Source organism: Andrographis paniculata, unplaced genomic scaffold (assembly GCF_009805555.1).
Source record: "Andrographis paniculata isolate CXL003 unplaced genomic scaffold, ASM980555v1 Contig77END, whole genome shotgun sequence".
NCBI classification, from domain to species: domain Eukaryota; kingdom Viridiplantae; phylum Streptophyta; class Magnoliopsida; order Lamiales; family Acanthaceae; genus Andrographis; species Andrographis paniculata.
The window spans coordinates 2,419,910-2,438,313 of NW_026137614.1; positions in this window are offsets into that span (position 1 = coordinate 2,419,910).

Below are 18,404 nucleotides of genomic sequence, written 5' to 3' on the forward strand. Positions count from 1 at the left end.
ACAAACACAAAATTTCATAAAATATAAAAATACAAAATATACATATATATTAGCCGTCAAGCCATGTGTAGCTAAACAAAGAAAAAGTGCTATTATAGGCAAGTTTTTAATTAATTTATTTATTAAATTTACTTTTTTTTAATTTTAAATTTATAATAAAATTTTCGGATAATTGGATAAAAGTCCCAAAATGCATAATGAACTTTGGATTCAGTCCCTTCGTAAATTTGTTTGAACTGCAATCTCTACTTTACATATAATATTTGTTTTAACTCCCTGTTTTTTTTTTTTTTTTTTTTTTTTTTTTTTTTTTTTTACCTTCATCGCCTTCTTCCTCCGCTTACCCTCACACGATTATTCGATTTCTCTCGCTTGATTTTTTGATAGTTTACCATAGTATCAATCAATACCGGCAGCCACTTAAATCCTACATACGCTTCTTTCTTCCATGGAGGCTAGCCGCCGGGAAGTCAAAATTGAGCGATGTCATCGGAACCCAAGTAAGCACAACCTTATAGTTGTAGTGATTGATTTTTCCGATATAGAGTTAGAATCAGGAAATCAGACAAGAGCTATGGATGAAATCCTCATATTTTGAAATAAGATGAGACTCAACGCAATTCCTAACCTTTTTTTTCAGTTTTTTTTTTCAAAACTAAGACACAGATTGTTGGGATTGTGTCTGGGTTCATAATTTTTTTTGAGAAATTGGAGATTCGATCGAATATTAAATTGGGCAATGTGTTGATCAATATATACTCGAAATATGGCTGCATTTATTTTGCTGAGAAGATGTTCGACGAAATCTCTGAACGAGATATAATAACACGGAACGCTATGATCTCCAGGCAAATGTTGTAGGAAAAAAAGAATGTCAATTTGTTTTCGAGGATGGAGGACTCGGGAATTCATCTCGATCGGGTGACGTTTACTTTTTCTCTCGTGGGATGTATATATTTGGATATGGCGATTAAAGGATTGGATTTGGTGAGGACTTTGCGAGATGTGTATGACGTCGTGCCCAAGATCAAGCATTTTGAATGCATTATCAATTTTTTAAAGCCGGGTGGGGCTTGTCGGATAGGGAAAAAAATTGATTCAAAGGATGCCATTGAGGTCGGAGGAGGCGGCGAGTTTGAGGGCATTGATGAGCGGGTGTTGTGACGACAGGGAGGTGGTGACGGAGCGGGTGTTGTGACATTGGAACGGAATAATGAGACGTATGTGTTATCTTCCTAATGTTTATGCAGCGGTGGGGATACACGGTTAGACGCAGAGGGTTTGAAAGGCGATGAGTTGGCAGAATGTTGAGAAGACATCGAGATGTAGCTCGACAGAGTTATTCATGATTTTGTTTCCAAGGAGAAGATGTATTGTAATGTGAATCGAAGAAATGATGCTATGACTCGCAGCAAATAAAATAGTCACGAAAATGTGGACGTTGTGGTTGTCTCGGGCACGTCAAAAGAAATTGTAAAGTTGCGGTACTGTAGGCCTTTTGAAGTGTAATTTTTATTTTTGTTCTAAACGTCCTTTTTGGTGTGTAATTACATTTGGCATAATTGATAAAAATGTAATGTGGAAGGTAAATATACAATAGCAAGATTCAAATTGTACAGAACTGTTGTTGTAATTTGGATATTCTGATGGTATATGAACATGAACAACGGGTATGTGACAGTTCTCCTTTGTGTATGATAATTCAATTACACAGGTTTCAAATAAATGAATAGAGACACACGAATTATCTGGGGGAGTATTTAGTTGATCTATCGAGGCACATTTGGTGGTAGCGTATTACTGTCCCAACAATATCAGTGTGGTCTTGATAATTAATAATCGCATTGACATAAAGTACACGAACATACTGTGTTGATCATGTCATATCGGTTAGAAACATACAAATGAGGATTAAGTCTTAATCTTTTTCGGAATCTATGAAGGTTATATGCTAAATCCTTACATGCATTAAATGGAGCCATGAAGGTACACAATTCGAAAACCTTGCCATAAGATTACGTTGTTCAGTTACACGTTAGACTACAGAAGGTACACAATTACTAGGATTTTGTACACCATGCGAGTTTGGGGGTATGGCAGACCCGCTTGGAGCATTTGCCTATCTAGTTGAGTCATGCGCTATGCAAGTATGCTTCTAACCAAATGTTGTTGTGTATGAAACAATGTGGATTAATCGTAATAAGTCTAATGAATTTCAATTTATGACATCAGTCATTTATACTAACAACCAACATAATTTAATTTACTTACTCATGACTTGTTTAGTCATTTACAAGTCAAGGTTGGAATATTATCATACAAATTAACTAATTATTTATGATTTGTTTAACCATTAATAGTAAATATGTATTGTTTATCTTTCCATACACTTTGGGGTGTTACGAGAAATACTACCATGGTTGAATTCATTCATGGTTACTATCATTTAGTGAATATTTTAAGCAAAAATGCATATTCTCCCGCTATAGGTTACCAGAGCATATGTAATCGTAACTGAAGTATATTTGATTGTTATTGTAGGTATGTAATATCTTATATAGGGTATTTACATTTATGATTCTGGTATGTAACCATCTGAGCCGAGTATAAACCTCAATATAAGAGATATAAATAATAATTTCATAGGCATTAGATTTGTAGTACCAGGTATCTTCAAATGTAATTTATTTTAGTCAATCCCATGCAGAGGGTCCAATGCGCGAACTCGGTGAGAGTACTTCCTTTCTCTACCTTTGTAGACCAAATATTGTTTTGTGTGCTACGGTGTGTATTACTGGGTAATAGGTCTAAATAACCAATCAATCCATGGGAACAATGGTATATGAGTAACAATCAACATAACTTACCCTAGTCACTCATTACTTGTTTAACAATCTATAGTAAATATGTGTTTATTACAGTTTCATACACTTCGGGCATTCATTTAAAGTATGCAGGTACACAATTACCCACCTATTCATAATGTTATATTTTCTATTTACATGAAAGCAGAGCATGGGTACATAATTTGATAAGAATTGGTACATTAAAATCAATAGGGGGTACATCGGAGCCATGCTGAAGTACTTACCATCTCAACCAAGTTATACTTCTTTGAAATGTTTCTGGCTAATTGATATTGAGTTTATAAATGTGCAGTAGTTTGGATTATTATGTCATGGGTCAAAATATTTTAGACAAGATGTGTTTGTCCTATTACGCACAAAACACTTGAAGTCCTAATAGTAGATTACGATTAGCGTGTTCACTTGAATATTGTTGTGTGTGCTACGATGTAGATTACTATGTAATGAGTCTAAAGATTTTCAATTCATGACAGAAATTATGTATTCTAACAACTAATATAATTTAACTTAGTCATTTATAACTTGTTTAGCCATCTACAAATGAAGGTTATAGTATAATTCTACATATATCATACAATATAATTAAGTCATATTTTACTTCTTTAGTCATCTATAGTAAATATGTTGTTTATCTCTTTATATAATTCAAAGTGTTATGGAAATACTATTACAATGAATTCATCCCTGATTACCGACAATAAATGAATATTTTGAACCGAAAATGATTGGTTACCTAAGCACAAGTTACCAGGGTATATATACCCGATATTGAAGCATGTGATACCAACTTTATCGGTACGTAAGATCTGCGCTAGGGCATATCGGTATTTGATGCAGGTATGTTAGTATGTGTTCCGGATACAAACACCGACATTTAAGGTATAAATAATGGTTGCTTAGGTATTATCTGTGTAGTAACAAGTATCCATGAATGTGTTTGATTGTAGTTGATCCTCTTATGGAAGGGCCAATTCACGAACTCGGTGTGAATACTTCTTCTCCCAACCCCGATGGAAAAATTTGGGCATAGTACGTTTACATTCGACAGCACATGCCCACACTTTTCAATGGCAAGACAATAAAGCATGTACAAGTAACAACCAACATAGTTTAACTAAGTCCTTTATGAATTGTTCAGTCATCTACGGTAAATATGTATTGTTTATTCATTACGTAGATTTCTGGGATTCACGGGAATACTATAATGATACCTTCATCCCTTATTACCGACAATAATTGAATGTTTCAAACAAAGAACAATCGGTTTCTGAAACACAAGTTATCAAGGCATATATACTTGGTGGAAAGGTTTGGGCATGATACATTTACATTCAACAACTTATGCCATATTTTTCAATAGCGTGATTACAAAGCATGTAACGTTATTCAATGGGTGTAATATAATTACTTTATGCGTCAATAGGATATAACCGGTTGGATCTGCTGGTATATTTTATTGTAGTAAGTGGTATGTAACTCTATTACACAAGTATATAATGAAATAGTAGAGGTTTGTAAATCTATTCTGCAGGTATATTAATAATGTACTGAGGTATTTGATGATGCAACTCTGTAAGAACGAATGATAAATATAATATCATGTTATTTCCATGGTATTTGAATTCTATTATTGGGTAATCATTTGGTCTTCTAATAGCTGATTAAAACCCGTTGTTGTTGCTAAGTACAACCATTACCTATATAGCACAACTAAACACCAAATTTCCACATCCCACACAACTACATTGCTATTATAAAGTTATATACGTTAATATTACATGTATATATATGTATTCTGCAAGCATGTTGGTAATGGAATGAGCTATCTGGTGATGCTAACATGTGGGAACAAATGGTAAAAATAATATCATGTTGTTTCCATAATGTCAACTCCGATGTTGAATGACGTGGGCTCCGGGCTAAAGTTATTAATTAAGGCAAGCAGGCGGTGCCACTACAACCTTATCTTTGGGTAGTCCAGAAAATGGCCGAATTGAGTCATTTTGATGGCTCTAATATGTTCATCCAATATGCATTTCTTCATTTTCTCCACCTTGTTATGAAAACATGGTACTGCAAATCAGATGATAACCTATTTGTATTCTTTCCCCAATTTGTAAATAAATACCACCAGTTCACATTGCTCGAACAATAAAAAAAAAAAACTAAAACATGCAACTTCGGGTAGCTAAACAAAATGTACATTTACAAAATTAACAAAATTCACAAATTAAATAAATAAAATAATCCAAAATTGGTGCCAAAATAAAACACTCAACTCGGTGTATATGGGCAAATATACGAACGATTTCAAATCCGATTAACAAATAAAACTACATCGATCACTTAGGGCTTCTCAACACCAAACCAATGCATACAAACACGGGACCAAGACTTACACCTCAAATAATCAAACAAACTATGGTATAATATCAAGGTCAACAAATCAAAACTTCTCAACAGATCTTACTTCTTCGAGCTTGTCTTGGGGGATGGGAGCGGTCAGCTGTTTTCTTCACATTCTTGCACCAAATCGGTTGTTACTTAATTGCCGGAGGTTCAAAAGCATCGGTTTGCCTAGAGATTGAAGAAAAAGGGTTTAAAATCGGTGTGGGGGGAGTTATGAGAGGTTTCCTGCCTTTACCCTTATTAAATCGTGAATTAATTATTTTTTTTAAATTCACAAAAAGAAAAGGTACGCGATTTCTAACTAGAAGTATATAAGGTTACAATAGAGGTAGAGCGGGAAGTAATATAGGTATATATTACAAAATTTGAAGTATTGATCAACCTATTTCGAGTACATATTGCGTATATAACGGTGATTGAGGGAAAAATACACATTGGGGAGCTATAACAAACCTAATTCATAAAGTAGGGATTGCAGACTAACTAATTTCTAATAGGGACTGAATTGCAAGTATATTTGTCTGACAGGGATTTTAATCCAAGTTTCCCAACCTAAATTTTTTATATTTTACCTATTTAACTTCATAATATTGTTAAAATATAATGTAGTTATACTTTTCTTTTGATGTAATATTTTAAAGTAAAAATTATTTTTAATGAAATATGAAAAAAGAAAAATTTAATGTAAAAACTATGTTTTTGAAAAAAAAAATTAAATTAAAAAAATGATGAATAATAGATATTAAATCAATATCACTCAAACAAACACGCCTTGTATCCTATATGTTATAGTTTTAGATTTATAAGGTTTAAACAATATTTGATTTGTATAGTTTATTAAAAAAATATTATTACTTGTATCATGTATGTTATAGTTTTAGATTTCTATGGTTTAAACAATATTTGATTTGTATAGTTTATTAAAATAATATTATTTTTGCAGAAAACACAAATTCAAACAATAAAATTTGAAAAAATTTGTTCAGTAAACACTTTTAGTAATTATTTATATAAAAATAATAATAAATAAATAAAATACAAATTACAATCAATCAACTTAAAGTGTCTACTCCTGAATGTAGGGGAGGACTAGTAGTTGGAACCCGTACTGGCTAGGAATCAGTAATCGACCATCCAGGGTGGAAAATAAAGACATCTTAGCACAACAAAGTCATGGTCTGGGAGCCTTATGTGAAAATGCACTATGGGACGAAAGACACCCCAGTGACAGAAGAAGAGCACATTGCTTTTATACTATACTGGCTCTGCAGGTACGTAGCCCTCTCCAATTAGCATTTTGTTCTTACTATACACTTTTCTTATATGCTCTATATTCTGGTCATGATATATATGTAGTCTGCCCTTCTTTCAAATCTATCACCTATACTCATAATGACATCGCCATCCACCTGACCCAGGGTCAATTTCTCTCAATCAGTATCTTGGTCCTTGCCAGCCTTTTTTAGGCCCTCTCCAAAACCTGTCCGAAACTTTCAAGTTCCACTAAACTTGACACCATCTTTTCCGGTCCAATTTAGTTTTTGGAACTATGGTTCCGTCTATACTTTCATCCTCTCTTTTTCGGGCGGCCACCCCTTCTTATCGATTCGGATATATCATTCGGCCAATATCTTCTCTTTCTTTGCTCCGACTGAAAACACCATAAAAACCTTGAGACCACCCTCAAAGCTATTTAGGAAACCGACCTTACCGACTCAAACTATTATCCCTATTTCCACCTTACTACGTTTCTCCTGCAATCCATTTTCCATATCTGACACCCTCCGAATCGCCGCACCCGACCTTCAAATATTTTTGGGAGGCGGCTTTAAAGCCTCGATCCCTTTTCTCTGGGAAAAAGATCGGCAAAATGAAAAAAACATATGTTGCATTCCCCTACTATCCGCATTACTTGGCACGTCAATTCGGCTACTGCCAAGGCATCCTAAATTTAGCCTTTACTCATCACCTCATCCGAACCCATATCCAAAACGTCGTGGACGAATACGTCATTAAGCCATACACCGATCAACTCACCAACTACCTTATCAACCACATCTATACTCCCTTCCGTGAATGTCCCAATACAATCCCAACCTTTCGAAAATGGTGGTTGGAAATCGCTTGGCCCGTGGTCAGGATAACCATTGATGATTGTATAAAGATCATTTTTCCTTCGACCGCCCAATCGGAGTCCCAACTAATTCTACTACTACAACCTTTAACAGGGCCGGTTGCCATGGGACCCCCACGACCGAAATGACAACGAAGGACACAGGCCGGTGGGGCCAGCTCTTCCCTGAAAAAAGGCCAAGACTCCCGCAACCGCCCAACTGGCGAGTTCGGAAAATCACTGCAAAATGGAAGACTACCTGGCCTCTCTACCAGTAGACATGACCCTTTTTCCTGAATTCCGAACGTCTGCTGCATAGCGAGCCCTGGCATGTAACTTACTCCAGTAAACCCTTGATCTTAAATATCTATCTTGATCTCACCTTACCTTTGCGTCAGCTGCCGCCGGTCCAACTACCAATCCAACCATCGCACCGACGGACCCCCCAACTCCTGGCTTGGCTATTCCTGCACCAGAAGAACCAACTCCTGCCTCAATTTCCTTGCCGACTTCAAGTCATCAAGCCACACAATCTCCTACGCCTGAGGTATTCCTTGGATTTTAACCATAAATGGCATTTCAACGTGATAACGTCCGACTGAACACAGGGGCCAGACATTCTGAGGGAAGGCAACCCACTACAGATTTTCCGATAACCGACCATAACGTGAAGCCGCTGGTCGAAAGGCAAGCCTCACCTACCGACGTTCCCAGGCCGGAACCCTTAGTGCCTGCCGAAGTTGGAGTCCAGATCTCATCCAAGTAACATTTAGTTTCTAATAATTATTGACATATTATTCGAGTTGCACTTATATGCCGAATTTCCACATAGTCAAAGTTTCAGATGAAGGGTCGGGGATAGTCAACAAACCCATGAACGACCAAGGTGCGGAAGCACCAGTTGAGAGGTAAGGACCGCTAGGAGCAGCTGAATTGCAAATGATATCTGAAGAAGCTCCTAAGCACCCCCAATCCCTCTAACGCAAGATTCTAGACAAGGAATCATATGTGGCAAGCTTGCTTATTCATTACAACTTAATCCTAAAAACTTAACTCATTTTCATATCTCAGGAAACGGTCCCGTCTGCGCCCGAAGAGCACGTCGTTGGGCCGACCGAATGGGGTGTCGCCCAATCTTATGTAAGGGAAGAAGTGGTGACTTATTCTTCTGAAGATTTAGCGCGAACACTGACAGCTCCACAAAGACCTCAAATTCTGCTCAACCTGTCCGTGTTCTTGGCCCCGTTCCATACGGCCGCCCACGATCAGGTTACCAAATTTTGCATTTTCTCTTGTTATGAGTATTTCTGCAACACACTTACCCGTAATTCATTTTGCAGGATCCAGGCTTTCTGACTCCTCTCTCCATTGTCGTTCTCTCTGCCGACAACCGGCGGGTGATCTCCAAGATAGTTGGGAGACCTCTTTCCAGCATGACTATGGGTGAATTACATGAGCTAATGGATAACCTCCTCAGTCTGCTGAGTAACCAACCCGCCGAATCCCCTGCCAACCAAGTGCTCGACCGGGTTCTTGAGCGACTCTCGGAAGTTGTCGTAGACTTACCACTTCTTCAACCGATGACAATTTAGGACATCAAACCCCCATGACCAACTCCATTATCGCACCTTAGTAGATATGGATTCGGCCCTAAGCAGATCGCGACAACGAGTGGCAACCCTCAAATTATCCAAGGAACAACTCTCTGCAGACATAGATAGAAACAAACGAGAAATCGAGTGTCTACAGTAAGAACTGTTGAGGCAAGAGAAAGAGCTGGCCAAACTGGACAAGTGCCTGTCTGACGAACACCAAATATTGCAAAGCCAATTAGATTGTCAGACAACACTCGTTGTCGGACAACATTTGTGCACGAACTGAAGGTTGCCTGCGGAGCTAAACAAAGGGCGGAAAGAACCTCCGTTGTTGCCTAACGGAAGGCGGCCAGGCTAAACCAAATGTGGTTAGACATCCTGGCCGCAATCAACTCTTTTTTTGTAAAGACCTCGTAAATTGGTAACTTATTATAGACGTTGTCTTTTATGCCCTTTCTTATTTTCAACCAACACTTGGTCAATTCAAAATTTCGATCCCACAAATAAGGCCAAAACATCGGTAACCAATCGAATAAATAGACAATCAACCTGCAACCCTTACAACAACACCTTCCAGATAGCAATTTTCGACCAGACGACCAACATGTCTTCCTAAAAACCTCATATCCGTGTCCCAATCAAGAACTAGGAAGGTGTTCTCCAACCCTTTTTGGTTGGGCAACACCCTATTTCTTGCACCGAACTACCCGTTTTATGCAATGGGTAGTTGAAAGCTACGAGACCTCCAGAGACGTGCTCAGTTGGTTCCCCGATCTGGAACACCACATGGATTTGATTGAACACCATGTCATGTCCATCATGCCAGATCTCAGTTGGGTAAGCGAATTCTTTCAGCAAATGACAGCCTTTACCCGTTTACGAGTGCTCCTTGATAAAGAACGTCAAACCCTGGATGATATGAAGAAAATGACTGAAAGGGCCGTTGAGGAAATGCAAGAGCAATGGGAACGGTACCTCTCCGAACTGGATGACTAATGAAGAGCCATCAATAACTGTTGGACCATGGGCCTCAGACTCCGATGATGACGAAGATACCCCATCCATCACCATTCCTGATGAAGACTATTTAGGTTCCACACAGACCTAAACCCCTGCCGGGTTCAGAAACAAAGTGACCGTTTAGTCGGTCCCACACGGACCTGAACCTATGCTGGGTTCAGAAATAAACTGACCGTTTAGTCGGTTTAGGGTTTAGGGTTTAGTCGTGTATTGATTTATGTCCTTATCAATAATAACAAAGCCTCATTTACCATTCTTTGTGGATTATGTAAGGTCCTTCCCAATTGGTGGACCACTTCCCTAGTTAATCCACATTCTTATAGATTGGTAGAATACTTTTCCACACCATGTCTTCTTCTTTAAATTTTCTTGCACTAACCTTCTTGTTGTCATATTTCATTCAAACTTCGCTCTCCAAATATATGAGGTCAATTGTCTCCATCTGAGATACGTCCAGTTCTTCAAACTACTTAAACATTTTATATTTCATTTCATCTATGTTATCGACCTCAGTCAAAGCTGTTCGGGCAATAGGTATTCTAACTTCGGCTGAAAAGACTGCATCTTGCCCGAAAGTAAGCTGATACGACGAGAAACCAATAGCCGAATTATGGTTGTTTCGATGTGCCCACAAGGCTTGTGGCAGAAGCATGTGTCATTTCCTCGAGTTATCGTTAATCATCTTCTTAGTAATATTGATAATGATCTTGTTTGCAGCCTCGGCTTGTCCATTTGCCCTTGGATAATATGACGAAGAATGATGCAACTTAATATCAAATTCTACCAAAAAATCCACAAACCTTTCTCCCGTAAACATGAGCCCCTGATCTGTCACAATAGTGTACGGAATTCCATAGCAAAAAAAATAATATATTCCCAAACGAAGTTCATCACTTTTTGTTGGGTTGCATTCTTCAGAGGGATGGCTTCCACCCACTTAGTAAAATAATCAGTTGCCACCAAAATGAAACAATGTTGTTTGGATGACGAGGGGTGAATTTTCCCGATGATATCCATAGCCCAAGCTTTGAACGGTCATGGTTTGATCATCGCTTGCAACTCCACACTTGGTAAGTGATTCAACGGCCCATGTCTTTGACATTCTTCACATTCTCTAACGAACTTTATGCAATCTTCGAACATTTTGGGCTAGAAATACCCCAAACGATGAATGACCCATCTTATGTTCAACCCTGCTCGATGAGCCCCGCAAATTCCACTATGGACCTCTTGTATAACGATAACCAATTCCTCGAGCCCCAGACACCGAAGAAGAATATCATCCAAGGTTCTTTTATATAGTGACTCACCAATTAACCGAAACCGTAAAGCTTTCAATCGGACAATGATCATGACCGAGGAGTCTGAGTTCTTCAGATAATCATTAATCTCTGTTATCCAATCCGTGTTATTTACTTCATGATCGGGATCCTCTATTATTACACAATTAATACATCGGTATGCCGTATGACCGTTTTGCGCTAGCTCGTCTGCCCAACGGTTTTCCGCCCTATGGATGTGCTTGATCGTAACCTTAGCAATTTTAGACAGCAGTCTACTTACTATGTCCTTATATCTCCTCAAGTGAGGCAGATTACAGGCATATAGACCAAAAACTTGATTGATTACAAGTTGAGAATCCCCTTTAATAACCACTAACTAAACTCCTCTTTTCACAAGAGCTTCCAAACCCAGAATCAGAGCCTCATATTCTGCTGAATTGTGAGTCATAGCTTTTAATTGCAAATAAAGTTTGATCTGTTTGGACCCCGGGCCCTCCACAACTACCCCGGCTCCCAAACGTTCCCGAGTGTTGGACCTATTGAAGTACATAACCTATGTCCTGACTCAAACAAAGAACTCGTGATCAGAATTTATTCTATCCGTTTGGGAGAATTCTGCCAAAAAAATCGGCTATGGCCTGGCCCTTTGACCGCCTTAAGGGGTTTGTATGATAAAGCAAGAGGGGCTAACTTAATTGCTCATTTCATCAACCTACCCATGTATGTTAGGCCTCTGAAGAATTAATTTAACAATATCAAACTTGGTAATTACCTCAGTTTCCCTTGGCAAAAGATAATGCTCTAATTTGGTGCATACGTAGACCAACGAATTAACACATATTTTCAGGCATAGTATAGTTGAGTTCGAGTCCGACCAATGTTTTATTAAGGTAGAACACCGCTCTTTCCTTCATCGTCCCAATCCTGTGCAAAAAGGCAACTCACCGCGTCATAAATAATTGCCAGGTAGAGTTTGAGTGGTTGGACGAACCTGGGTGATACTGAAACTGGTGGTTTAGTAAGAGCTTGTTTAATAGCATCCAAGGCCTTCTGTTGTTTTTACCCCCAAACGAAATCGGATGGTGTCTTGGCCTTTAAGAGCTTAGTAATAGGCCCTGCCGCATTAGCTATGAACCTTCTTAAATAATTTACTTTCCTAAGCATGCTCTGAACTTTCTTTATGGCCTCAGGGGGCCGAATAGCCAACAGAGCTTGGCTTTATTAGCATCCACCTTGATTCCCTTTCTGTGGACAAGGAAACCCAGAAAACTTTTAGCCGAGACCCCAAAAGCGCATTTTATTGGGTTTATCTTGAGATTGTATTTCTTCATTCGGACAAATGCTCTCTCGAGATCCGCTAAGTGTGTTTCGAAATTGGTTGACTTGACGATGACGTCGTTGATATATATCTCCATGGACCTACCTATAAGATCATAAAATTGCATTCATAGCCCTTTGATAGATAGCTCCTGCATTCTTAAAGCCAAATGACATAACTATACATTCATAGATCCCAAGAGCTCTGGGACATCTAAAGGCTATTTTATGGACATCTTCTCCAGCCATAAAAATCTGATTATACCTTGCGTATCCGTCTATCAGACTTAGAATCTGATGGTCTGCTGCTGAATCAATGAGCATATCGACAACTGACATGACGTACTCATCCTTAGGGGTGGCCAAATTTAGATCCCTAAAGTCGATGCAAATCCTGATCTTGCCATTATTCTTGGTCACTGGAACTATGTTAGCCAACCATTCTGCATATCTACATGATCGAATAAACCCGAATTTTAAGAGCTTCTCGATCTCCTCCTTGATTTATGGCATCAATTCTGGTGAGACTCATCGGGGAGCTTGCTTACAAGGCTTAAGACCTATTCTTATGGGGAGCCGATGCTCAATCAAGCTTCGGTCCAACCCTGGAATCTCCATATAATCGCAAGTCAGACATTCGATATGCCTTCGAACTAAATCTATGAGAATTCTTTGTTGAGTTCGCGAAAAAAGCCCACTGACCCAAATGATTTATGGGGCTTCCTTCGTTTTCAGATTAAATTCCTCCAACGAATTCTGAGATGTTAAAGATGACTATGTTTTATCTAAAAGATCCGGCCATTCAAAGTGGCCGTTTTGGTTTTGAATATCAAAGCTCGTCATCAAATTTCTTAACCTAAATATTAATTGTTTAAAGAAAAGACTGCAAATACCTTCATATTCCGTAGTATCTGAACAATTCATCATATCTTTAAAGGGAAAAGATGTTTTTGGCTTTTATTAGCCATTGAAAACTGTTCCCTCTAGGATAACATATATCCGTGACTGGTAAGCCTAAAGCTCTTCCATGGGTAATCATTTGCCGATGTTGCTTGAGAAATATATGGGAAGTTTCCTGTGTAAAAGTGGTATCCTCAATAGCGTCCGAAGATGGGACATACTTTTGATGGCTTCCATGGTGAGGACCCGAGTTCCGTCCCAAAACATCAACTGCTGATAAAGTAAGGACGGCACACAATGGGACACATGAATCCCATTTCTCCCCAGAAGAACAGAATACGTGGTATCTGCTTTAACCACGAAAAACATAGTAGAAATGGTCTTCAGACCCACCTCTATAGGAGCAACCATCATGCCATTTGCCTTGATTGGCTGACTAGTAAAGCTTGTCATTTCAATATCGACCGGTGTGAGGTCGGCCACAGTTTTACCTAGTTTGTACAAGGTTTTCAAGGGCATAACGTTAAACACCGCACCATTATTAATAAAAGTTCTACTTACAGCTTTCCCACAAATATGTGCATCAACGTAAAGGGGCTTCATATGCGAAACTGCTTCCTCAAGCATCAGTGGGAAGATAACTTGAGCCGTTTCGAATGGTTCGTATGGACTCAGAGAAGTCCATTCTTCTTCAAGCACCGTGTCATCCGATAGATGAGCCCATAATGGCTCTTCATCCATTTGACAGATGCCTAACATCCTTACTATGAATAAGTCGGTAACCTGATCGTGATTCCCCTTAGAGTCCATCAGGCTCCTTTTTTCTGAAGGAATTTGCTTCAACCGCAGTAATTTTGTACCTCATTTGGTAAAAAACTTCCAAACACCATTCGTTCGAGCTCGAATGCAATATCCACCTTAGGATCTCTATTAATTTGGTGGCAAAATCATCACCTAAAACTTCTTTTTACTTGTGCAAGGGGGCACTCCTTCTCTGTTCGGCTCAGAATCTTAACATTTTGTTTGGGTGCTTCTTTCGATGCCCACCCATGACACCTGTCTTTCGCCACCTAGTTCAGACTCCCAATATTCTGCTTATTTCGATTGTTTTTCGGTTGTTTCCTCTGCATAACTGCATAACTTCGCTTAGCATTCTTAATTTGTGTACGATTCATCCCAGGGAACCTTGAGTCGATATTGATGGGTAAAGGTTTTTGATTCTGGTTCCATCTATCCTCCTTTGATGTTTGGGGCCTGCGCATGGACTTAGGATATACGAGTGTTCCGTTCTTGACTTTGATTTCAAATGTACCGTTTGAACGGTCTTACTTTTCAGCGAATCTGGTTGGAACTTCCACAATTTCCTTTGACTTATATCTTTCGCGTATGCCGATTGTTGCTACAGTAACTTTTAGAAACGGTTGTTGCTCAACCCCCAGAGTGACATACTTGAATCTCCCTTCCCGAATAGCCTTTTTGTATTTCTTTTCGAAAATGGATGCACGGGCTAGTATTATGGGTAAACGAATTATGCCACTTACAGTATGGTTGCCATTTGATCTCTTCTTTGGTGACCAACCGTTGTCCTTTTGGAATATGGATCTGCCCATCAGCCAACAGTATATCAAAAATATCATTTGCTTTTGAGGTATAAAAAATAGGCTAATCTTTGTTTCACTCTGTCCCAGGTGTAGGCTTTAATTTGGGATAGACATAAGGTTTCTCTTTAACAACTTCAGCAGCCATCTCCTCTATTTCTTCGCAATATGTTGTTTCAGGGGTATATGCGTCCGCCCCTATAGTAGCTATTTGTTGGAATCTCCCTCTCTTTAGACTTTGGTCTTTTTCCTTAAATAAATATTCCAAACATCTTGCCTTCAACGAAAGCTGTGCCAAATCCTGAATATCATGAGCCATCAAAGCCTCCCTCAGTCTGGTATGCATGTTATGAACCACCAAATTAGTCATCTCCCTTTCATCAATGACAATCGGACACTTCTCTTTCATCAACCGAATGTGTTCTATAAATTGAGATGCACGCTCCTTGTTCATCTGTCATGTTTTCAATAAATCGGTTAGTGATACTATTGGTGTGAGATTGAAAAACTTGGTATGGAAAGTAGCTTCTAATCCTTCCCAGGTTTGGATTTGTCCGGTTGGCAAATTAGCAAACCACGATAATACTGTCATTGTTAGCGGAAGCCCGAACATCTGTAGTTTTTAGTATGGATTGTTGCCAACTTCGCCAAGTTGAGCCGTAAAACGGCCCACATGCTAGATGGTAGAAAAACCATCTTCGCCCAAAAAAATGTGAAAATCAGGAGGTTGGTAATTCCTCGGAAGGGAGTGTTTGTTGACAATTCTCTCAGAAAATGGCCTCTGATATGCTGGACGGTTCACCATCTGAGGATTCATCCCGAAGTGCAATCTAAGAACATGATCGACATCTTCTGGGTCAACCCTATGTGGTGGGTTTTTGTGTATAGGGATGAGATCATGGGCTTGTCCTTCCAGACGTTCTTCCCTCAAATAACCGCCGGAGGGTCTGTTTTTACTCCTAGTGGAACATTATTAAGGTAAGTAAGAGGCGAATTTTCCTTATCCATTCTGCTTAGAACAGTGACATTCGGAATCGTGCTCTCGATATAAGATGGCCCTGCGAGATACGCCTAAAGTCGAGATGGGGACATTCATGATGGTGTAGGGACCGTTTGGAATGTGATTCTTGAAAAAGCTTGATCTAACATATTTGTATCAGATTTGTTGATCACACAACATTGCTTGCATGGTGGCTATTTGTTGGTTATTCAACTGTTGAACATAGGCTATCCATTCGACGGGTACTTGAGTTGCACCTCCTGTAGATGGGATCGCGGATGGTATGGATGCCGTGCTTCCCGCAGACGTACTGGAGGTTTGCGGCTGAGAACCAGTCATGTGACTGACTCATCTCAATAATCCGACCATATCGGAGTCGAATGAAGTTATCTTGGGATGTGTGATTGACAATCTTGTTTCCACTTCCACTGTGGTAGCCAATTTGTTGACTTGAGAAATCCAACAAAGCAAACTAAAATCCAAAAATAGGTTTTTGAATTTGATGAGTTGTGTCTGAGATCACGTATGAATCCCTAAGCGCTAGAGTTGCTAATATAAAAACCCAAAATATACACAGGAAACGAAAACTAGAGTGAAGAAAAAACTAAAATCTAAAGTTGTTCAGAACTTTTTTATGTTGTCGAGTGTTTTTTTCTCTTTGCCCCTGCTTCTCGCTTATATCCATTTGCCGGCATCGTTTTCGAGCGGTTGGATTCGGTTACCTGCTTACGGGGTAACCGAGGCGGTTACCCGTGAACCTTTAACCATCCGAATCAGCTACTTCACAGAGCGTGCCCCGTTAGTTTTCGGACACCTCAACCATCCAAGCGGTGCTTCTTGACTTTTTAACCAATTGACCCGAAAATTAACGATCGTTTAGCTCATCACACCTGTACTCCAGTCTTCTGAATTGTACTGCCAGATCTCCTTGTACCCAATTTGACTCTACGGACCAAACTTGTCCTTGTGATCTCGTGAGGCGAAACCCTAAATTCCACTTTCTCGTAACTTAACAAAAACATACAATTATATTTTTAAAAAAATAAAAATAAATTATAAACGAAAAAAAATATAGACAATTTCTTATCTATTTTTTTAATATTAAGTATTATTTTTGTTTTTATAAAAATTAATAAAATAAAAAATATGAAAGGGAGAAGTACTTATTTTTCAATATTATTAATTAATAATAATTTTTTAATATTAAATATTATTTTTATTTTATAAAAATTTAATAATATATAGGATTTGTTTCTTCTGTGTAGTTTTGGCCAAAATTACTGTATGGTCCGAATTTAGCGCCAAACCGGGCCTGTTTTTTTGCTCCCGACAGCTCTGTGCACAGAGTTGACATGTTTTTTTTTTTTATTTAAAATTATAATCATAAATTTAATTTTTTATAATATTTATAATTTAATAAAATGTATACAATATATGTTATTTTGCAGAGAATAAAATATTTTATAATACAAATAAATAAAAATTTAGAAATATATAGATATAATATAAATTTATAATTAAATTATACAAATTAATACACATTTATATTATTATATTTATTACTAATCAAATCAATCATATCAAAAGTCTCTCTCTCTCTTTCTCTCTCTCTCTCAAAACTCACCAAACCCCCAACCAAACCTAAATACAAAAGAAATATCAAAATTCAAATAAAAATTAAATCCAAACCAAAATTTCCCAAAAACCCTTAAAAAACACACCCATAATAAATCTAATTATAAATATATAATACTCCTCCGTCTCATCTGAATTGAATTATTTTATTAGAGACACGATATTTAAGGTAATGATATTTTATTATTTAATAATAATGAATTATAATTTTATTTTATTATTTTTTAATGTAGTTAATAATAATATTTATAATTTTAAAGTAAATTTAATATATATAATCAAAAAAATAAAATATATGTTTAAATATTTTAAGATTATATAACAATAAAAAATATATTCAATATTGATATCATATTATAAAGAATAAAATTTTTTATAATGTAAGTAAATAAAAAAATTTTATTTATTTATTTATAATTAATATAAATTAATTTTATAAAAAATGTGTAATTTTAAATATATATAAAATATTTATTTTTTTAAAGAGAGATTTATTAAATATATTTTGATTTAATAATTTTTATTCAAAACAAAAAAAATACTCTCTCCGTCTTCATATAATAGTCTTGTTTATCATTTTTGTTCGTATTAAAACAATAATATTATTTTTATAAATAACCATATCACCACAAAACTACTTTCTATTTATTTATTTTTATTAGATAAT